We start from the raw sequence: 24,323 nt of genomic DNA, 5'->3' as shown, positions 1-24,323 counted from the left end.
AATCAAGTACTTGGCCTAAATTTCGTCTTCATCACCCTTGCACTTCTCCATTATTTCTTTTTAAACACTCTGAGTAATTAACTTACTTCAATTCTGAGGGTTAGCAGTACCCCAAGGTTGTAATTTGCGCAGGACAACTCAACATCATTTAAAGCAACTGAATGTTGTTTTCCAATTTCTTCACCCATCCTGAGCTAGCTATACTTCCTTCTGACTGATGTTTGTTTTACTCTTTTATTCTCAATAACATCATTCTCGTTAACAGAAAAGCCATTAAAAATCAAATTTAAATACTTCTTTTTCTTTTCATCATTTTTTAGCATTATAATTCCTGTGCTTTGGTGAGTAGTCTGTTTCCCTATCCTACTTCTCCTAATAGAGACCTTAACACTTTTTTGCTCTGATGTCATTTTATACACTTCAGCTTTCTCTCCCTCTCTCGCCTTGCCTCTTGTTTAATCCGTACTTTAGTGTATCTGTTTATTGCTACATTTAATTCTGTCTTTAACCAAATAAATTCATTTTATGAGGATTTTGCTCCAACATAAATATTTTTCTGGGTACTGTGGGGGCATGTCAAGATTAATGGAACATGTCCCTGACTTTTAAAGAACTAACAGGATTTTCAAACTGGTGAAGGGTAAGTTTTGTTTCATAGCCTGGATGGTTTTACTGAAGAGTCTGTTAATTACTCTTCACGAATGATTCAGCATGAGAGATGATGTCATTGTAATGTTTGTAACCACTGTGCATGTTATAAAATGTATTTGTATGCATTATCTTATTCTCTTTATCATAGAGTCACAAGGAGACACCCCGTTTATAGTTAGTCTGCTAGATTTATTAACCTATTAGTTATATGTCTTGGTGCTAATTTGGGGCAAATTTTTCAAATGTTTTTTTTTTTTTTCTTTTCATGTATTCATTGTTTTGGTAACAGCTGAATAGAGATAAGGAGGAAGAGGAACAGCAAGCTTTTTATTTAAAAATTTTTAAACTTATATTTTTAAGTTTCCCTTAAAAAATTTCACCCTGAACCCACTCTATGTCATACCTTCTGGTAACAACTTCAACCAACATCTCTCATTCAAGTAAACAGCAGAGTGAAGTCCATGCCTAACACCATGTCCTGTGAAAGAGAGTTGACAGTTGGTAAGTGCTTACAATCCTTTTTTCCCCCCATGGGTTTATAAAATATCTTCATCTAAAAGCAATAAGGTTTGTGGACAATCTTCAGTATAAAGCAATGAAATCTACGCTTTCTCTGTCTTCCATCTAAAGAAAGTACGTTAGAAACAGGTGAGTGAAGGTAGCACTGTGACAGGGATGACCCTGACTGAAGCAACGGAAATTTCTGCACTTAATTTTATTAATAAGTTAATTTCACACTTAACAGTAATAGTTCAGTGGTCCACTGTTTTAGGAGGTAAACCCAAGTCTAACCAAATAGAAATCTTGGATAGTTTAGGCTGTGGTTCCAGGATGGGAAACAGGAGTAGTTTGTCTCCGCCACGGTTCCACAAAATCAGTTAAGCTGTATAGCAAGTGGAGAGGGAGGAGTCAAGAAGTGTCAAGACCCAGTGGTTACAAAGTAGGGATTTTTGGGGCACCTGGGTGGCTCAGCCTGTTAAGCGTCTGACGTCATCTCAGGTCATGATCTCGCAGTTCATGGGTTCAAGCCCCGCATCGGGTTCTGTGCTGACAGCTTAGAGCCTGGAGCCTGTTTTACATTCTGTGTCTCCCTCTCTCTCTGCCCCTCCCCCATTCACGCTCTGTCTCTCTCTGTCTCAAAAATAAATAAACATTAAAAAAATGGATTTTTGCAGAAACAAAGTGTAGTTATAGGGGAAAAAAGGGTGACAACTTGTGCATAGATGTCTACATTTTTAATTTGGCCTATTGTCAATCATGTGCCTTAATTTTTAGCCTTGAAATTTTGATTACCATGGCTAAATGATTGTCAGGAAATTAATCCATTCAACTTATTGAACAATGTTGATTTGGGGGGCACTTGAATGGCTCAGTAGGTTGAGCATCTGACTCTTGATTTCGGTTCAGGTCGTTGTCTTACTGTTCTTGGGTTCAAGCCCTGTGTTGGTGTCTGTGCTGACAATGTGGAGCCTTCTTGGGATGTTCTCTGTCTCTGTCTCTCTCTCTCTCTGCTCCTCCCCTCCTTGCACTCTCTCTCTCTCTCTCTCAAACAAAACAAAACAAGACAAAAGTTTAAAGATACTGATTTCATGAAGCATATATATATATATAAATCCCTGCAATTCTAGAAATCTACCAGGGTTGAAGGAACTTGAGAAGTTCTTTTCTCCCAGCCCTATAAACCTTCCAGGACCCCCATTTTTGGTCCCAGGCATGCATCTGCAAATTTCCAGAACATGATGTCAAATGTAAGTATACTCAACATACCCCATCTCAGTAATTTTTATTCCAACTTACAATATCCAGCAAAACAACTATAAACTTGTAGAAAGAAAATTGATTGAAGTTTTGGGGAGCATAATATTCTCATATTCTCTTGGTGGCTCTGGGTAAAAAAAATTCTCAACCCTTTGGCAATATCTGACACGCTGGTGGCTCAATGGTTGAGAGCATGAAGCTGACCCACTGCTAATGACCTGGGATACATCACACTAGGTTCCAAATAAGGTGTTAAAAAATTAATAGTAAACTAAGTTTTATGGATGCTGATAAAATTGGAGTATGCTCTCTGGTTTCTAAGATGGCTGAGATTTTCTTATCTTCTGAATTTTCCTGCAGAGTTAAATTTGCCTGCTACCAGAATATAATTTCACCAAGTATATATAGGCATTGGCATGGAAGAAATTAAGACAGGCAGTTTGAGTCTCTGGATGCCTAGAGACATCTACTCCAGGCAACATAGCATTACACGGTCATGAGACATATTAGAAAAATAACCATTGAGGGGAAGACAGCATATTTTTCAAACTCTAGGCAAGCCCAGATGCTTCCTTGAGAGAGAATTCTCAAGCTCAGACACTGCAAATACTTCCTTTTTCAGACTATCATCTTCTTGACACTTAAAAAAAAAATACACATTAAAGGCTTACTCAAAATGCAGCTGGCTGGTATAAATCAGATCTTTGGTGGTGATGGGCAGTACGTTATGTGGAATATTTTCTCTCATTAGGAATAACCCGTTTTCTACTTTCCAGGGTTCTGTTTGTTTCTTCCACTTAAGAAAATATTTATTACCCTCCTCCATGTAATTTATTTTTTATGCATGCATATACTATATCTGCAAAGGTTTTATTTATATTGATTTATTCACCTTATTCTGTATTCACTACATACTTTCCCAGTCTCTAAAGAACTTATTATAATAATCAATGCAGTAAACATTAAGTATATAATACTCAGCATTTTCCCCTAAGGTGCCATTATTCCAATTTCACAGATGATGAAACTGAGGTAGAGAAAATAAGGAATTTATAACTTCAGAATAAATAAGATTATAGCAAAGGAAAATCTGAATGTTTAATATCACAGCACTGTTCTTCTAGTTGTGTGTTTCCAGTCTATTCAAACTCCAATTTAATCCTGTTCTCTTTGGATTTCTCCCTCCCTCCATCCCTCCCATCCATGCATCCATCCATCCATCTATCTATCCCAGGCTGTGTTTACATGTGATCAGTTAATTGATTGCTTTTAAGATACACATTTCTGGGGCGCCTGGGTGGCTCAGTCGGTTAAGCATCTGACTTTGGCTCAGGTCATGATCTCACAGTTTGTGGTTAGACCCCCGCGTCAGGCTCTGTGCTGACAGCTCGGAGCCTGGAGCCTGCTTCTGATTTTGTGTCTCCCTCTCTCTCTGCACCTCCCCTGCTCATGCCATCTCTCTCTGTCTCTCAAAAATAAATAAATGTAAAAATTTTTTTTTAAGACGCACATTTCTTTTTACCTCTCCTAATCCATTTCTTCACCATTGTTGGATGGGGCATACATTTAAAGTATTCTGTTTTTTAGATCAGATCATTGGGTCTATAATTCTTTGAGCTCGTATGTTTATTCCTAGATTAATGTATAAACAGACATTAGACATCATAAAATGACACCATGAGTATTTTAAATATTATTTACATATGAAATTGAATATTGAGTCCATCTAGCCATTGATATGTTTGCTGTTCTCTTCATTGGTATCTTTATCAACACACATATCTAATGCTCCAATGGCAAATAATTTTCACAGCGGAATTGAAATCCATATGTGGTATGGTGTTCCTTAGGGACTCCTGTCAGCTGAGGCCAGAGCCCAGAGGGAGCATACAGCCTGCTAACAGGTACCTGAGATTTTTTTCACCAGGCAGTCCAACCATACAATTTTAATGGGGAAGCCAGATGCAGATCTGTCTCTGGCAGTGTTTTGGTGGAAATTGTAAAATGTCTTCATACCATTATTTTTATACAACATTTTCTCGGAGTTTTTTCCAGAATTCCTATCAAGCCCCGTAAGACAGTGTTTTCTCATAAAACTTAACCAAGCCAACAACAAAAAAAATTGGGACATCATATCCTCAGTGGGCTTATTTTAAGTACCAGTCTAAATGGAGCTAGGTTGAGTATCATGGGGGATGTGCCATTGAGTAGGATAGTAATATGTCCCCTATCTAGTTTTTCAGCAGTGAACAAAATGGATAAGGAATAGTGCATATAAGCTGAGTTTAATTTCCAAGATTAAGATAGCCTGATATGTAGGACTGTTGAAGAGGAACACTGTTTTTGTCCAGCGAGTTTCAGAGACCTGATCGGTTGTGAGACTGTGCTAAGGGATTTATTTCATTCTGGACCAGCATCATAATTGGATAATTTAGGTAGGCTTTTAAAGCTTAAAAGCCTATCTGAATCACCAAATCAACTTTGAGAGAGAGAGTGCGCGTGAGCACACACACACACACCTTACATGCATGCTCTAGTGGGGGAGAGGAGGGGCAGAGGCAGAGAGAGAGAGAATCCTAAGCAGGCTCCATGCTTAGTGCAGAGCCCAATTTGAGGCTTGATCTCAAAACTGAGAGATCACGACCTGAGCCGAAGTCAAGAGTTGGATGCTTAACAGACTGAGCCACCAAGGTGCCTCCCCAAATCAACTTTGGAGCAGTCTTCACCAGAGATCACGAAATGGATTTGTTATAGCCATAAGGTGCTCATTGGAGGGAGGAAGCTTCCATACTTGTACCATGGGAGGAAACCCAGCATCCCATGTTAAGGACTGTAATATGCGTAACCATGAGATCTTCATGAGGCAGGAAGAAAATACAATTGTTTGAAGCAACAAGGTGTGAACTTACAGTGTCTAATAACATGGTGCGTAACTACAATTTATATGCCCTGCCTAAAGGTCTTCAAAGTAACCAGTGTTAAAAAAAAAAAAAAAAAAAAAAAGGCTAGTGGTAGCAAAACAAACCACACAGACCAGCTAGATTTTACCTTCAAGCACCTTGCTAAACACTGTTTCACTCTGTCTATCATATGGCCTGAAAATGATGACTCACTGGATTTTTTTCAGCTTCTACCAGTTATAGAGGCCCCTTTCTGTGATCTCAGAGATTGCATTAATAATTGTCACAACTAATTCATAATAGCTGATAATTAAGTTTTCTATGTGCCAGGCCCAGTATTAAATACTATCCATATATACTTTTTATTTCATGACTTTATAAGTGAAGAAATTTGTTTTAAGGAAGCCAAATGAGTTACTGAAAGCCATATTACTTTCCAAATTTTATATATACCCACATACATACACGTGACATATGTACATATAGGTACACATACGCTATATAGTTATATCTTAAATGAAATAATACATTAAAGTTAAATGTTTTATCATCTGAGCATACTCTCTGTTCCTCAAACTTGAAATGTTCAGGAGGACCAAGAGAGAGAGTTATAAGAAACTTTAGGAAAGGATGAGATGTGAAGTTCAACAACCAAATGCCAAGTTTACAACTGTCTTACACTCCCCTCCCCACCTTCCGAATCTTACACATCTCTTATCACATCTACTTAAAACCCTTTAATGCCTTTCCAGTGTACTTAGAATAAAAGCTACGTTCCTTAGGTTGGTCTACAGAGTTACTGTAAGATTACCCGCCCTGTTCCAACCTCAGCTTACACCTCTCTCCCACTGCACCAGGAGGAAACCACTGGGCTTTCTTTCGGTTTTTCAAACTGAAAACTCTTTCTCACCTTGAAGTCATTGCACATGCTGTTAAGCTCCATATCATGCCCTTCTTCTCACTCCTCACCTTGTTCTTACATGTCCCTCGAGTCTGATCTTAAATGGTGTTACTGCAAGACTCTACCGTGAGCCATTTATCCAATTCTCTCCAACTCTAGGCCTCTGATTATCCTTTATTGTGTGTACTCATTGTATGTTTGAAATTAGTATCTTCTTCCCTCACTGAGGACAGGCACACCTGTCTTGTCTACCGTTGTTACCTGGCTCACGGTGGTCACTTTATTGCTGAGTCGAACAATGAAGGCTTGTTCTGATCACTACCAGGTGGTTGAGATTGTCAACACTGAGAAAGGTTACCTAACTTCTGAAAGTCACACCCACAGCAGGTCGCCTGAGATTTGAATTTAGGGCCATTCAATTCCAGGGTCTATATTCTCCTTGATGCTTTAGAAGGCCTGAGAGACAAAAGGTCTGTCATTCCTAAGACAAAGCATTTGTTTGTTGCCATGTGTATTATATAGCTGGCTGATGGGCTAATTTGGGCCATCAACATTCTGCAGAGGCAGAGCTGGTCTAATTTCACAGGAGAGTAGAAAGTGGATCGCTGGTAATCATGTGGAGGCTAGTTATTTTAAATTGATGTTTTATAATAGCTTGTTCTGATGGTTTTAAAAATTAAGAAAGTGGCCTTTTTTTCATAAACCACATTATGTACAGATTTTCACTTTTATTTATTATAAGTCATAAGTAAAGAAAAATTAGGTAAAAGTGGAAAATTAGAGAAAAAAGATAAGATCCCTTACTGCCTAAATGTCTAGGACTACTTAAATATGAAAACTTTGCATCTAACTGGAGATTGATGTCTAGCTACCTGAGCATGTAGGAGGGCTGTTAACTGCTGAGGAAGGAACACAGATTTTAGACCAACAGATCTGGCCTTGAATTTTGTTGCTGCTTTTAAGTTGCATGTAGGTGGGAAATTTACTGAGTTTTTCTATGCCTCAGTTTTATTATCTGAAAATGGGAATAAAATGAGTATTGAGTACACAATCTTACTGTAAGGATTCATTCAATCATATCTTTCAAATTCTTCGAGGGAAAAAAAAAGACAATTAACAATTGCTTCTTTTCTCTTCTAGAAAATAGATTATGCCATAGCTGGTATTTAAAATGGGCAAGAGCTTCCTGGTGCCTCTCTTAATTTTACCTATGTGCTATTTTTATTTGTAGTTCTTCTTTAAAAATAGCCAAATATAAGTGTTTTCTATATCCTAAATGCTTTATACTTGTTATCCTGTTTAATCTTAAAAACTAAACAGGAATCTAAGGTTCCGAGACAGTTAAAAACAAAAACAAAAAATAAACAAAGAAAAAAGCCTTCTCTAAGATGCCTAGCCAGTAAGTGGCCATAAAGACTTGAATTAAAATAAACACTTTTTCTGTTTTTTGATGAAATACTGGTAAAGACTTGAAAGACCATTGCTTCCATGGTAATTAGCTGTCATGACAGACCCTGTTATTCCCACGTTACAAACAGGAAACTGAGGCTTAGAAAAATTGTTCCTCAGGGCTTTGATAGGCTAGCTCAGTGATGCTGCCGATATGCCTTGTGGAACCTCAGTCCTGGGCGTTTCCAGGCGCTGTGTTCCCCACGCAGCATCAGGCGTTTCCATGTGCTGTTCTCCGCCCCCCCCCCCCCCCCCCGCATGGGAGGGGAAAATGCTCTTCTTGCTTTGTCTTTCTGAAAATCAAGTCCCATCTCAGGTACTACCTCCTCCGTGGGCCTTAACAGTGTTCTCCTTTTTTTCTGATTATCTATTTTTCATATCTGACACCGAATTATGAGCCGTTTTCCTTAATAACAAGCCTCCCCAATCATGCTGGGGATTCTGCTGGGTCAGTGAACATAAACTGATAGACAAATCAAGAAGTATTTATTGAGTGCCTCTTATGTGAAAACGTCTGTGCTTGATGTTGCCTTAGTATATAAAGTTGGGTAAGACACTGTCCTAGCTGTCAAGAAGCTTACATCATCACCTACTGACCACTATGGATTTTTTTAAGATCTTAAGTACTTGGGATGAATAAATAGATGGATGAATAAATGCTGTTAGGAAGGTAGTTTTTCTAGGCACCAAGGAGACTTCAAAATAATAGAATATATATTCTCTTCCTTCTTATGATTTACAGTCAAGTTGAAGAGAGAATTCAAACACTATACAGTGGATAGACCCGATTACTTTTCACTACCTTAATGGGAAAATGGTGACCTTTTGGGTTCAGTGCAATCCTCTGAGTGAAACCACAACATGACCTTGAATGGAAATGAATTGGCATATTTGCTTCTGACTAAAAAGCAACCAGCTCTGGTATTTGTGGGAAGCTGATGTGTAAGAACCACTAAACAGCTTCCACCTTGCATTATCACCCATTTTACATAGCAGGAAGACTCTTAATGTTAATTCTTTAATTGGAGCATTAATATTGTGGTTTCACATCCTGTAAATTAAAGCTGTTTGATGACCAAAGATCTGGCACATGGAGCATCTGACAGCTTGCATCAGGATGCATACAGCTTGAGACATAGGCCAAAGACAAGTGGGCTGGCCATTCCAGGGATCAGCATTACTTCCTGGAATGAATAGCTACCCCCTCCTTTCCTTGAGTTCCTTTGCCTGGATCCTCACTTTGGCACTTTTTTTTTTTTTTTTTTTTTGCTCTTTAGTCTATACTTGATTAATTTACACCTGCCAATATGTTTGCATTGATTGCACAGAACCTAGCTGTTAATACAACTTCAGAGAACTAACATAGCCTCAAAATAGTACATGTATTGACTTTGTGTAGGAAAAGAAAAAACAGTTTTCTCAAAACCCAGCTAACATATTTGTTACAATGCTGCGGCCAACTTTGATACTTTGTTGGTCCCAACCACAGTAGTCATGACTCAGAACATTTTGGAATTTTAGGGAGGGGTGCCTGGGTGGCTCAGTCAGTTGAGCATCTGGCTTTGGCTCAGGTCATGATCTCGCGGTTTGTGAGTTCAAGCCCCGCGTCAGGTTCTGTGCTGACAGCTCAGAGCCTGGAGCCTGTTTCAAATTCTGTGTCTCCCTCTCTCTCTGCTCCTCCCTGCTCGTTCTCTCTCTCTCTCTCTCTCTCTCTCTCTCAAAAATAAACCTTAAAAAAAAATAGTGCATGTATTGACTTTGCTTAGGAAAAGAAAAAAACAGTTTTCTCAAAACCCAGCTAACATACTATTTGTTATAATGCTGCAGCCAACTTTGATACTTTGTTGGTCCCAACCACAGTAGACATGGCTCAAAACATTTTGGAATTTTAGGGAAATGCTCTACTTGGCATGAGAGTAGTCAATTCTTTGAGGCAACCATTCAGAACAATGAGTTCAACTTTTCAACCTTTTTCCAGGTTAATACATATTAAATTGCTTATGGATTAAATCAGGGGTCAGAAGATTTGACCTGACAATTTTAGGAATGATAAGTGCCATCAAAGTGGGGACAACTCTTTTGTTTTATTTCTCTGTTTTTATTCCCTAGCAGATAGTAAACATTTGCTAAATATTTATGAACTGAATGAAAAAGAAATACCTGAGGGTTCTAGATAGATTACAAAGGTATTATTGGCAATTTATAACACAGAAGAGTGTGATGACACTTATTTCATGAGTCTCTCCTCAAGGAGAGATGGCTACATCTCTACAAGGCTGCTCTGTAAGGTAATGTGGAGGGTGGGGAAAGGAGACTGGGACCCACAGGTAGAATAAATAAGACTTGCTGAAATTTCTGTTGGCCTGGATCCAGCTTTTTCTCTCTTATTTAGGAAACCAGTACATCTTAAGAGACTGAAGAGTAGCAAGTCATTGGTACAAATTGAAAAGACCTTCAAAATACATCTACTTCAGAGAATGACCAAGACTTTTATGACAGAGGTTTCACTTGTAATTCCATTTTGTGTAATTTATGTTTCACTCTTGGGATCTTCATTAGTCACAGGACTATGACCAATCTTCTGTCACCCCTGAAGATGTCAGAAGAGATGTCTACCTTTATTACTTCTTGATGCAGTTATGAAAGGAGCTGACTTCCTTCAGAGATTTTGCGTTTAATTTTGAACAAGTCTCTTAAAGTTTCATGTCATGAATTTTTTCACATGTGAAGTTTCTCACTTTCTATTTCTCTGTGACAGATAGTTAAGGTTTCCCAAAGGCTTGTGACCTCAGTAGTAAAATTCATGTTCCCAAATGTTATGCAGCTACTAATGTGAGGGCAGCCATTTTTGCAGGGACTGTAAGCCTCAAAGAGGGGACATATGTTTAGAGAATGGGGGGGTAGAGGGGTTTGAGGGAGAAGAGCACACGCTTTGGCTTGGACAAGGTGGTAGGCAAGAAAAGAATTAGAACCTGTCTAAAAACATGCCATTAGTACACAGCGTACTGGAAACAGAAGTGGGTTGTCTTAAGGAGGACTGTAAAGTAACAAACTTGACTTTTTAATTTCTACCTTTTTGGCAACCTCTTTGTGTTCCAAAGTCTACCAGAGTTGGTGCTCTAGTATACTGGAGCGTGCAATAGCTAACTGAATTGGACAAGTTTATGGGAATGTGCTGTATCTCCTAGGTTTGCAGTTGGGAAACAGCTCAGCATTATGGATACCATAATTAATTCACTCATTTTCACTGCGTGAGGAACCCATTTGTAACATCCCCTTGACATTCCCTTTAGGCCCAGTAAGATCAAAAGGAAAGCCCTGGGAATATAATGTTCTGACTGGTTCTGCAGTTTACCTATTATCAGGCTATTAACAGGCTCTTAAAGAGTGTGGGGTCAGCAACTTGATGAGAGCAGCAACTTGTGGGGATACTCTTTAGAGACAGGTGCCTATAAGTAACCTTTTCTCACAGATCAGCTTGGGGAGACCCTGCACCCTGCTCTGTTTGAGACCAGCATGTCTTGGTAGATGACATAGGTGGCATTCAGTGTCACCACTCAGCACAAAGGTACTGATGGGAATATATTTTTAAAGACACAATTTTATTTCATTTATTTATTTTTCATTTTTTAATATAATTTATTGGCAGATTGGCTAACATACAGTGTGTAAAGTGTGCTCTTAATTTTTGGGGTAGATTCCCATGGTTCATCACTTACAGACAACACCCAGTGCTCATCCCAAGTGCCCTCCTCAGTGCCCATCACCTATTTTTCCCCTCTCCCCCACCCCCCTATCCACCTTCAGTTTGCTCTCTGTATGTAAGAGTCTCTTATGGTTTACCTCCCTCCCTCCCTCTCTGTTTGTTACTATTTTTTCCCTTCTCTTCCCCATGGTCTTCTGTTAAGCTTCTCAGGATCCACATCTGAGTGAAAAGATACGATATCTGTCCTTCTCTGACTGACTTATTTCACTCAGCATAATACCTTCCAGTTCCATCCACATTGTTGCAAATAGCATGATTTCATTCTTTCATTCTTTATCATTGCCAAGTAGTATTCCATTATATATATATATATATATATATATACACATATATATATATATGTATACACACACACACACACACACACATGTATATGTGCGTGTGTGTGTGTGTGTGTGTGTGTATATATATCACATCTTCTTTATCCATTAATCAGTCAATGGACATTTGGGCTCTTCCCATAATCTGGCTATTGTTGAAAGTGCTGTTATAAACATTGGGGTACATGTTCCCCTATGAATCAACACTCCTGTATCCTTTGAATAAATTCCTAGCAGTGCTATTGTTGAGTCTAGGGTAGTTCTATTTTTAATTTTTCTCGAAACTCCACACTGTTTTCCAGAGCGGCTACGCCAGTTTGCATTCCCACCAACAGTGCAAGAGGGTTCCCATTTCTCCACATCCTCACCAGCATCTGTTGTTTCCTGAGTTGTTAATTTTAGCCACTCTAACCAGTATGAGGTGATATCTCAGTCTGTTTTTGATTTGTATTTCCCTGATGATGAGTGATGTTGAGCATCTTTTCATGTGTCTGTTGGCCATGTGGATGTCTTCTTTGGAAAAGTGTTCACGTAAAGACAGAATTTTATACCTAATAAAAATATATACATCAGTATTTAAATTGTCCTAACAATTTTGGTATTTAAATTATTGCAATCAGTGTTTATATTTCAAGTACAAAGGCAGTTAAGCCATCATGTCGTTTGAAGTCACTCTTTTTGTTTTATATATGTTTATTTTTGAGAGCATGAGCGAGTGGGGGAGGGGCAGAGAGAGGGGGAGACACAGAATCCAAAGCAGGATCCAGGCTCTGAGCTGTCAGCACAGAGCCTGACCCAGGCTTGAACTCATGAACTGCAAGATCATGACCTGAGACGAAGTCGGATGCTTAACTGACTGAGCCACGCAGGCACCCCTGAATTCACTCTTCTTAAAAAAATCAGCTTAGAAGACCTCATCCGTCTTTAGTGGTTAGTGGGGGAAGGAACTTGAAGATGATGGCTTCGAAGGTTGACTCAAAGCAGACAGAGAGGTTAATCATTTGCTACGATGAATTTGGAAAAGATGTGAAAATTTTGAATTATGTCCTTCAAAACTGGAAGCAGAATTCAGTGGTTTGTTTCTGAACATCTATCTCTGCATTTAGGAAAGATTAGTGAAAATGAATATTACTGTTTTAAATATTAATCAGTCAGAATTTCTGAAGTGGCTACTCTGTGTGGAGCATTGTGAAGTTACAGGGGAAGTTTATGATTTATACCTCTGTTCTGACAGAACACACAGCACAGCTGTAGGAACAAGATGAGGATACTTGAGTCAATTAGAGAGAGATGAAAACAATCTATGATTTAATCTATGATTAAAGGATCCATGGTATATTACACTGCAAATTACAGAGATATTCAGCTGAGAGGGATTAAAGGAACATGAAATAGTCGGGAAAGCAACAGGAAAGGGTGATGGTAGAAACAGGAAAATGTTACTTAACGATTAAATCCTTGATTAATGTAATTGCCCTAGAGTAACAATTATAAAACCCTTTCTGCAACATATAAGGCTCTTCATTATCTGGTCCTTATCATCCCTACAGCTTTAACATCCCCATCCACCCTCTTTACCCTCTATACTCCAACCATATAAAATGATTTTTAGTTCCCTAAAGGCACCTGCACTTACCTGATTGTATCTGTGGCAGATTTGAGTCCTTTGACTAGAATGGCTGCTCCTTCTCTCTCTGATTCAGTTGAGAAGTCCCTTCTCCTCTTTCAAGGTCCAACTGAAATACTACTTTGGTAAAATTCTCTGAGGTCCCTTTGTCCTGGATATTTTCTGTTTCTTATGCTTCCACTGAACTTTGCTCAAAATTGTCTTATATCACATACAATGTCTTGACATTATTTGTTGTAATGCCTTCCTCCCTGACTGCTTCTGTGACAGCCCAGAGTGCAGGAAATCTGTGGTTGTTCTCCCCATTCTGGGCATCTAGTTCCGAGAAATGTTGGTTGAATAAATCAGTGTGTGAATGTAAAAGAGGATTTTGAAAGTCACATCACCTGGTTAATTAGGATTGCTAATTCACTGAGCATTAAGTAAAGTTTCATGTTCCTTTTAACCCTTGTTATAAAAATATTTGCGGTAAAGGATTTGTCTATTTTCCTGCATGACACACAATACAATGATTCATTTTGTTAAGCCTTCAAGATGTTGATTTGTTTCATTTTCAACATCAACTCTCTCACTTCGAATTTTCATGGAGGAAATGCCAAAGGATTGAGTTGAATTTCTACCAATATAAGCCATACCTGAAAGTTAATCTTTTGAGTAAATCCCTGACACCAGCTTCTTTTACTATGATTTATCTGTTTTTTTTCCTAAAAGCTGAACATGAGGAAAATTTCTGTTTAATGAAAAATTCAAATCAAAATGTACCTGTCACAGGGATGAAAACACAGTGAATAACAATTACATGGAAAAGGATAAGGGATTCACTAAGTGCAGTTGATTTCTAATAGCAGGATTACCAGTCCTCTGTTGAAAGCACTATCAACCAGTTGCATTCGACCGTTCATTTCTTATTTCAGGGATTCCATAGAAAGTAAAGTCAAAGGTTAATCTTGTACTCATCATTAACTAGAGGAACAAAACAAGGAAGGACCCCTGCTACTTGTCACCAATTTGCCTTTCAGACCCCTGTGTGTATTCCTTAAACACGGACTCAGTTTTCTGTCCCAGTCTCAAGCATCCATTTCTAGTTTAGTTGAATGGAAAGATGCATGAAAATTCGGATTGTGTTTGGTTTTGTCTCACAGAGTCTATGTCACTATGATCAAAGAGCAAAATTAATATATGCACACATAAAGTACTATGCCCTGTTGATATGCAGATAGTTTTCAACATTCCCATGCCCCTGGACACATTTCAATCAGGTGATGGGTAACACGCATAACACACACACACACACACACACACACACACACACACACACACACCATACCACACCACACGACTTTTTATTTCCTAAAAATATGTATTATGTACTACGTGTTAGGCCCCTTTGTGAGTATTAGGACTAGGTTCTCTTCATCCTTGGACTCATCCTCAGTATAAAGCACCCAAGTGATTCTCAGTAAAATTTGTTAAAAATTTAATGCAATTTTGTCTACACCCTTGAGAAACTTGAGGTCCTGTGAAAAAGCTAACAGAGCAGGCAAACTTCACACCAGGTGGCAATTGGATACAGTGGGAGCATATCTGATGGAGTGTCCAACCCTTTTTGGAGGGAGCAAGTAGGTGTTAGGAGTTGATGCTTATGCTAGGTTACAGGACCTTAGTGGAGAAGCAGATCTGTGTCGGGCACACAAGCCAAGGAGCAGCATTCCAGGTAAGGGGGCAGCCATGGATTTATGAAAAATTCTAGACAACCTTCCAATAGAGTCCAGGGCTACTGGCAAGGGTAGCTGTGAAATTTGGACCTTATTGGAATGTGGGAGATTTCTTTCCACATCCAGAGGGAAAATCAGCTGATGGAGTAAACTGGCTGCCGGAACCCCCTCAACACACTGAGAGTACTTCTGATGTCTCCCTGCAGACCTGGACAGAGGCCGGGCCGGCCCAGCACTGCCCCCCGCCCCCTGTAACTCTCCTTCTTTCCAAATCACAAAATGAAATGGAGTTTTCTTCAAAGTGACAGCTAAATCTCAGCCCCTTGCCAGCTGCTGTACCAGCGCCGCTTAATTCTGTAATCCTTTTGCCCTCCATTCCTCGTTGTGGTTAGCAAATGCCAGGAAATGTTGGAGTGACAAGTGAGTTCTCTGTGCCTGACACCTCTGCTGGAAGACTTGATAAACTGAAAATCCCATCACAGTCATTTTTCAGGTGCAGGTTCGGAAACACGTCCAGGGAGGAACCAGCCCTGGGAGGTAAAATGCTTCCCCCTCCTTGTTGGCCTCCTTCCCCTGTCTTACATTTCTGTGAACTTGGCATGTTGCTGAGAGCTGTTTGCAAGGGAATCCTTCTGGGGACTATTTTCCTATACTTCTTTAAAATGGAGTGACATAGCATCATATGTTTCGTTGTCTTGGCATGGACGGTACCCTCCCCCTGCCTGAAGCGGGAGGCTGAGACTGGACTAATGCTAAACTCCCAGAATAGCTAACAGTGTCACAGGACATCCTATGGCTCTTCTGAGTGCAGACACACATTGCGAGTGGCTGCGATTTCCCCCACAGTCCACACCCTCCAATGTAGTATCCACATGAGTTTTCTGTGCTGGGGAAACTTGGAAACCCATCCTCACATAACCCACCGTCCTCCTGTTTTTCACTCTGTTGAAATGGACATCTGAGTTTCTCTCTCTCTCCTTACTTTCTCTTTTCCTCCCTCCCTTCCTCCCTCTGTGTCTCTTTCTCTGGGGAACAGTATTAGTATTCTGTGGTACTCTCTTAAGCAAAACCTGAGAAAGGAATTAATCTGTCACTAAGAATGAATGTACTGGACAGTGATTTATGCAGATTCTGTACTCCAAGTGATGGCGTTCATTTCATCTGTACTTCTTACAGGCCTTCTCAGAGGCAATACACAAAATTGGATTTAAAATAATGTTGCAGCTGGGTGACCGTCTGGTCACTTCCTGGAGCTGGGCTACCCAGCTTTAGCCACCAGACAAACCCAGCAGAAGGGCAGGCAGGTGGCTCGTGTGGGCGCGTAGGTTTTGAAATTTCCAAATCTATGATCCCTTCGTACTCTACGCCTGATGAAGAAGCTGATCCACAAGTTCTCTGTGAGCTCAATTCCATCCACCCTTCCTCCCCTCAAGCCTCGACTCAGGAACGCCCCAGAGTCCCGTTGGCTGTTGCCCCTTTTTTCCACAGCCATCAGTGCTTTTCCACAGTCTTAGTGCTTTGAGATTCTGGTCATAACTGGGGAAAGATTCATTAGGGCTGGCGTTTCTTCTGGCTGGCTGGCTTCTGCACTGTTTTCTGGCAGCAAGGGTGGGAGCCTCCCTAGAGAGCTTATTTTCCTGAAACTCCTCCTGTAGTTTTACATACATAAGAGGGCTGGATGAGGTTGTGAGAAACGGCCTTGCTTTTGAACATTAATCTGAAACAAACTTCTAAATCTCTTGAAGTTCAAGCTATCAGCAGAAGAAACCCGAAGTAAACAAGCCAGTCATGGCCCTCTTCCCCTACAACCGGGCCTCCCCATCTCCTGGCTCAGGACTGGGGCTCTTCCCAGGAGCCCAGAGGCTCTTGTGATCAGCTCTCACACTTGCCAACAGCCAGCAAGACGGAGGGGCCTTGCTCTTTCAGGCAGGCAGGTTTCTGCAGACGTTTCTTTTGACTCTTGTGCTTGTGATTACTAGTATTTTCCCCCACTCGCTCTGCTGTCTGGAGATCCATCTGGGATTTATCTCCATAATGAGAAAAGGGAGATAGGGAAATGCTGGGGCATTTTTCTCTGACTTAGCTTATTTGTCATTTTGATATTCATTTTAAAAGAAGCTTTTCAAATATTTAAATGTATGTGTGCTCACATCACAGTTCCTCAGGATGAATTGCAGATGACACAATCACTGCTTTATCTCTCTCATGCTCTAGGCCTCTCTCCTGAACTAGCGACAACAGTGACTTGGCCAGAATAAAGGGTAGGTGAGGAAGAAAGTGAACTCTGGTCTCTCTGAATAGTGGTTTTTCTCCTACTCCTTCAAAGTTCCCAACTTCAGCATATCAGCTGCTTTACTTGCCATCTCTCAGAGGCCCTGAACATTCTGGAACCGAGTGGCAAAGGGACGCAACTTAAACGTTATTATTCTAAGTATCCTCTGTGTCCCTCTCCCCCATGTAGATGCACACTTCAGAAAATAGGAGGAGCTAAATAAGGTTCTCTCTCCGCATGTCCAAATTCTGGTTAAAGACAGAACAGATATAAAAGAGAATAAGCCCCATTTATAAGCAGACTCCCACTTTATTGATAGTGGATCAGTGAGACCATGTATAGGTTTAGCTGTGCAGACAATGGACAGAGTTTGAAATACAGGATGTTAAAATGTCCAAGACCAGTTATTCTAAGATTGGCGCTTCTCTGTAGAGGAGCAGAAGAGAAGATAAAGACTCCACATGACTAAAAGCACATAGGCTGATTCGGGAGTAAATGAGCACTGGAATCTTAAAAAAGCGGTTTCATAGAAAGGAATGTCCCTTTTTTCCCTAATGATATTTGTCGAGTGCCTATGATGTGCCTGCACCTGTGCTGGGTACTGTGGTTACACTGGAAACTAAAAACGAGACTGCAGTGTAAACAGATTTTAACTCGAGTGGAAGTGAGGAGATGAGCAATAGCAAAAATACGTGGATCAGGAATGAGGGGAGTCACATCCTCGTGGCCACTGGCAATGGGACCAAAGAGAGCAGAGTGGACAATGTCAGCTACTTTAAAACTCTAACAACAGATGCACTCTTTCTCACCAATCCATGGTGGCTCCAGAAAGGACAACCCTGCTTAATCCTTTGTCACGGCACTAAAAGGGGTCAATTTAGGGTGAGATAATGGAGGTCTCGTGACCTCCATTATTAGAGAGTCAAACTCTGAGCAGAAAATTACAGATGTCTCCCATACAAATGTCATATTTCCCAGAAGAAGTCTAGCTTTCTGGGAATCAAAGAAATACCAAGATCATAGAAATTCCATAGAAATATCACTTCTCCTGTCAAATTCAGTAACTATTCACTTAACGTTTACTTTGTGCAAGGTGCTATGTTCAGTGCTAAGGCATTATGGTGGCTGCAATGACTTTGAAATATCAACTTCATTAGCAGTCTTTGGTGGCAACTCATCAATCTCTATCTTCATCCTGATTTCCCATATTTACTCTATTCAAACAATGGGCAATATGTGTCTAATCAGCTGCATGCTCAACTCTGTGTATGTATGTAGGCCACAAAAGATATAGACAGTGTGGTTTCTGCACTCATGGTGACTACCATACATCTCAGGAGATAGGAGAGTGTTACAGATTAAAACTACAGAACTATCAGGACAGCATATAACCGAATTCTGAACTGTGTAGTACAGCCTAGAGTTGACTGGACATTCAAAACTTTAAAGATGTATAGAAACAGCATTATGAACAGAGGCACAGAGGATGGGTGATGTGAAAGAGGGCATATGCAAAGTATGCCCCGGACTCAGTTTTGCTTCTCTGCCATTCTAAATCTTGCCTGTTGGATTTTTCAAAAACTAGCCCAAGACTTTATAAGCCTTTCCTAAAAACGTTAACCATCATGTATCTATTAGAGTCTGAATTTTTTGAAGACATTTTGTCTCTGAGCCTTTATTTTTACATCCCTTACTGTCTATTGCATAGGACTTGGTACGTGGCAGGCATTCAATAATACTTGATGGATGAGTGATTTATGTTGCTGTATATGCCACAAAGCCATTCAAGAATGATTGCCTAATAATTGCTTTCTTGAATAGAATCGAAAAATCACTGGATTACTTCCCTGTATCATGAGTTTGGTAATAGTGAAAGGATGAGTCTTGTGTGCAGGGTTTGGGAATAGAACATGGTGTTCACAGATCTAAGAGGGACTAGCAAAAGGTTGAAGAGATTTGAAGAGACACTGCATGCTTCCCCTGGTAAAGCAGTGGAGGTCAAGAAGGCAGCTTGTATTTTAGGAGTATGTCTTAGGTGAAGGTGGTGCTGCTCTGAGTTCTTTGCTCAGATATGGTGGTGGTTTCATTTTCAGGTAGCCTCCCCCATTGGTAATTCTGGGAGTTGTCCTACATCATATTTTGTGTATCCTGGTTCCTATACCATACATCGTATATCATATATATCATGTATTTTGGTTATACTGTCTGACTTTGCCCTAGAGATGGCACCCTTATTTCCATACCTTCTCTAAAGATTTTGACTCATTAGAATTTCCAGGTTAGTAATAGGGAAATCTGTGTGCTTTCAATAGTCCTTTGACTGTTAATGAGTTAAGTTGTCTAAACTTCCTTTCTTCAACCACTTATAACACTCTTGGGTGCACCAAAAAGAACAGCATGCCTACTATTTTGTATTTTGCATCTTCCAAAAACTCTTAATCTCCACTCAAACGGAAGGCATGTCCTGGAAGCACTGTCATCCTTGAAGCTTGACACAGCTTTTCAGTTTTCCTTTGTCTGAGCTGCTAGAGTGCATAGGAACTCAGAAAACTCCTAGTGATTGTCAAGATCGGGGATGCTTTTGGCATTTATAGCATGCCAATTCTTTGTGCAAAACTTCCCCCCCGCCCCACATTGCAGGACATCTGGCACTTCTCATCACTAAAAACCAATAGAAACCTTAGTTACTGTGATAATGAGAAATGTCCCACACATTTCCAAACATTCCCAGCAAGTGGTACTAATTCTTGTTTAAAACACTGCAATGACTGAGACTCTTATTGGAAGAACTGAACAATGCTTCCATTCTTTCTAGTGGCTAATATTGGTGATAGAATTCCATCCCCTAGGATGCACCATATAGTTGCTTTGCATCTACAGGTACAAAGAGTAATAGAACATTTTCAAGCACACTGTAGTCCTTCTCAGACAATTCAGAGAGGCAATGTGGGGAGCCATGCCAACAGACACAGATGGGGAGGAACGCCAGCCTTGTCATACTGATTTACCAATTACACCATTGTCTTCAGTCTACCCTTTACTGTATTCAATCTGGTTTCCTAACCCCCTAAGCACAGTGTTTGTTTTTCTGCCACATCTTTATTATCCTGGATTTATTCTATTCCTGGAAATGTTAAAGCCTCTAAACTCCTGTGGGAAGATGCAGAACCAGAGAGATTTGTACAATTAACTGACACAGTTTAGAATGTTTCAAAAGGCTTGGAAATATTAGTGTTATTGTTACTAATAACATTTTATTGCACGTAGGGATGTGCATTAAAATATTTGTAACACCTTGATATTGTGGAAAGACAGGGGCTCAGGAATCCTAAGCCTCTTGCTCTTGAGTTCTGGGTCCTGCCAGCAACTAGTTGGGTAACTTTGGACAAGTCACTTCTCTGGGCTTCAATTTTCTCATGGGAAAAAATAGGGGACTGGACTTTGGGAAAGTCAAGTATGTAAATTCTATTACTGTTGAAAAAAAATATATATATATACATGTACATATATATATGACATTCTGATGAATTAAAAAAGTTACAAGCATAATTTTATAGCACTAACATTGTCACGCCTTTTGAATGGATCCTATGCCATTAACATAAAAATTGCCCATCATTTTATTTCTCCATTCTTTACCTCCCTGATACCCCAGAATAAGTAAAATGGACTGTGTTGCCTGAGTCTAAGACCAAGTTTTATGTGAATGCATGTCCAGAGATTGAAATTGTGGTTGTGTGTTGCACACACAACATGGTGTGGTCTCCTGATTAAGTCACATTGTTAGCAATAGGGCTTGAGAAAGATCCTATTTTATACATTTGTTTGGCATTCTTTTAATCTATTGCATGTTAAGCACTGTGGATTAAAAAAAAAAAGATGAAGACAGAGGGATTAAGATTCAGGAAGCTCCCAGTCTGCGAAGGGAGCATGTACACATCGATGCATGTAAAGAGATAAGTCAGATCTGATATGTGCAGTGCTAGAGCTGGGATTTGAGTGTCATGGTGGCACTGAGGAATGTGAGCCATCATAACTATGAGTGGGGAAGTCTGGGACTGCTACCTAGAGAGGTAATGTGGATAAATGATAGGGTAGGACTTTGACTTCTAATTGAACTCACACCTCCTTTTTGGAGTTCTCTTTTTTATTTCCTTGCTCTTCACCTGATACTCTCCCTTTTTGGTGACAGAATGTTCAAGAAAATTGATGCTGGTAGCTTCTTTTGTTTCATCTTCATTAATGAAGACCCCTTCATTAGCTTCTGTACAAAGATGACACCACCAGCAGCATACATTGTGGATATAGCCAATGAATTCATTGTCATAATTTGCATTGATATGTTTAATAATCTCTTGTTATTCAGAAACCCATGGTTCAGATTTTACTGCTGCTTGTTCTTGAATCAAAACCACTGGTTCTTTAGGTATGTCTTATGTATGTGATTCTGTAAGTGTAATAATTCAAACAATTCAGAATGTTTCAAAATACTTTGTATTATATAGTGATATATATGGATATGCCATACTTTAAGATAGGACGGAGGGCAAGACTCTGAAGAGATGTGATTTAGGTCTTTCTCTCTGTCTCTCTCTTATATAACATAAATACACACACACACACACACACACACACACACACACACACACACACCTATTTTGTATTCAATTTTAGCTTCCCAAACTTCCTGAAGCTTACCATGAATCTTAGCTTACCTGATTAAATCCTTTAAGGAAAGAAGTTCATGGAAGACATCTTTCCCAAGCTCATTAGAGAATGAAGTCCCTGTGGCCACCACATTTTCTCTTCCCCCACACACCCTTGTCTCTGCCCTCAGGCAATCTGCTGCCCCTCAGCCCAGCCATCTGTTCTTAGCAATGAGAGAGCAGTGTGGTAGCCATAAATCCTGGCAGACGTTGTAGTCTGGCGGTGTGAATGACAGCGTGCAGTATGGAGCCTTTGGCAAAGGTTGAAGCTGTGGCTACAAATCCAAAGACTGTAAACCAGAAGATGGAGTAGAATGAAGTGCCTGGATTTTTCTTTAACTACCAGGTGATATTTCCAGAAGCAACAATGCATCTTTGTCAGTGACTGCTGTGTAGTTATCTTCTTAGAAAAATAAGTGCAGTAGATCCTGATTCTTTCAATTTGTTTCAACATTTCTTATACCTCCTTCAAATTAGTTTATTGTTTAACTTAAAATGTGTTGATATAGCCTTGCAAAAATAGCTGTTTCTTTTTTTTTTTTTCTTTTGGCAGGAGAGGGAGACCCTTTTATGATTAAGTGGCCCCCAAATCATTTCAATCAACACATTCAATTCAATGATTTTGGATCCCAACTAAATGCTCTTGAAGAATGAAAGCCAGTTATTTTTAAATCACTCTTTTACATACTTACTTATTTTTTTGGTCAACTTGGTAACTAAATAAAACTGGATAGCCAATAAACATGTAAAGCTGTTACTGTTAATAACATAGGTTTCTTTACTGCAATGAGTGTGCAGGTTGTGCAGGTCAGAGCGGATGCTCTAGGGAATGTTATTGGTCAGTGACAGAAGTTAAAGCTGAAGAGAAAGGATGGGACCAGATCATAGGTGATGTTAAATGACATATATTTAAAATATATTTTGAAGGCCAACAAGAATAAAAAAAGGTGTAGTGGAGACAGATTCATCTTAGGATGATATATACCTTATAACAAGTTTAAGTTTCAATCAATATTTTAAAAGTCTTTTGTGGCTCTCTAAAGAAAGACTCCATGTAAGTGCCAAATGATAACCAAAATTAGATGTTTACTGGCAAGCCTTAAAATGTGGAGTAGCCGGCATGACATATAGGCTATAGACACACAGCACATGATGTGCTTTTTATATTTCAAGAGGCCATGGCACTTTTTTGACATTTCACAAGGGGCTCTACCTTACCACATTGGCCCAATGTATTAGCAATTTTTGTCTTAACCAAATGTAAATAAAGAAGCATGTGGGTGGGAGTTGTTTCCTGTATTTTCTATGTATGTGTATATACTAGAGGCTGGATATACTAGGGTTGGAAGTGTATATGCAATTTGAAATATCGAGATGAAAATCTGAGTATACAGTAAACCAGGTGAATCATTACGGATATTTATGTAGTTTGCACTGTATAGTTGTGGTATTTTCTGAATTTTTCACTTTATATTAGGTATTTTGCTGATATTATTAAGATAGCATTTTTCCTACTTTCAGCCCCCTCCCATCTAAATCTAGAGTATTTCATCACCGTGTTTAAATTTTAATTTTAAGTACATATTAGAGAATGTGGCAGGTTTTAGATAAATTTAGTTATTTTTCCTCCAACCTGTCTATTGAGATTTCTACACACTTTTCTAATGATAATAATCTCATACAGTAGTGGTTTCTTCATTAGAGTACGCTCATTAAAAGAATCAAATCTCAACTTGAATCACTCATAGTGTTTATTGAATATTTAAGGCATTTAAGATGGTGTTTTAAGAACTTTTCAAGTATAGCTCTACTTTAGGAGCAGTGCCCTAATGGCAGCCACAGACAATGATAGCAGTGAATCAGCGAACGTGAATCCTGGGACTTGGATGGTGGAACTGTTTCCAAATTGTGTGCTCCCAAACCAAAGTTCATTTCCTAATCCATAAAATGGAAAGGATAACATCTGTTGCTTCTTGAGGAACCAATAAGGTCATACAATGAAAAAAGGATGAAAACTATTAAATAGGTCCTTTCTAAACTTTTTAAGTAACATTTATATAATGTGTGTGTGTGTGTGTATGCACATGCACATATATATTATTTATAACATGCATGTGCATCATAGTTATGCATAGTTTAATAATACGTATATAAAAAATCAAGTGAATGAGTTCATACCCTCCCATTTCCCTTTGATCTGCATGCTTAACCAAGTACTTTGAGTCTTAGTATTTTAAAAGCAGTTCCCTAAAGGGGAG

This window comes from Acinonyx jubatus, chromosome C2, assembly GCF_027475565.1.
Source record: "Acinonyx jubatus isolate Ajub_Pintada_27869175 chromosome C2, VMU_Ajub_asm_v1.0, whole genome shotgun sequence".
In the NCBI taxonomy this organism is placed as follows: domain Eukaryota; kingdom Metazoa; phylum Chordata; class Mammalia; order Carnivora; family Felidae; genus Acinonyx; species Acinonyx jubatus.
The sequence above is the reverse complement of the archived record's forward strand: the minus strand, read 5'-3'. Positions refer to the sequence as shown.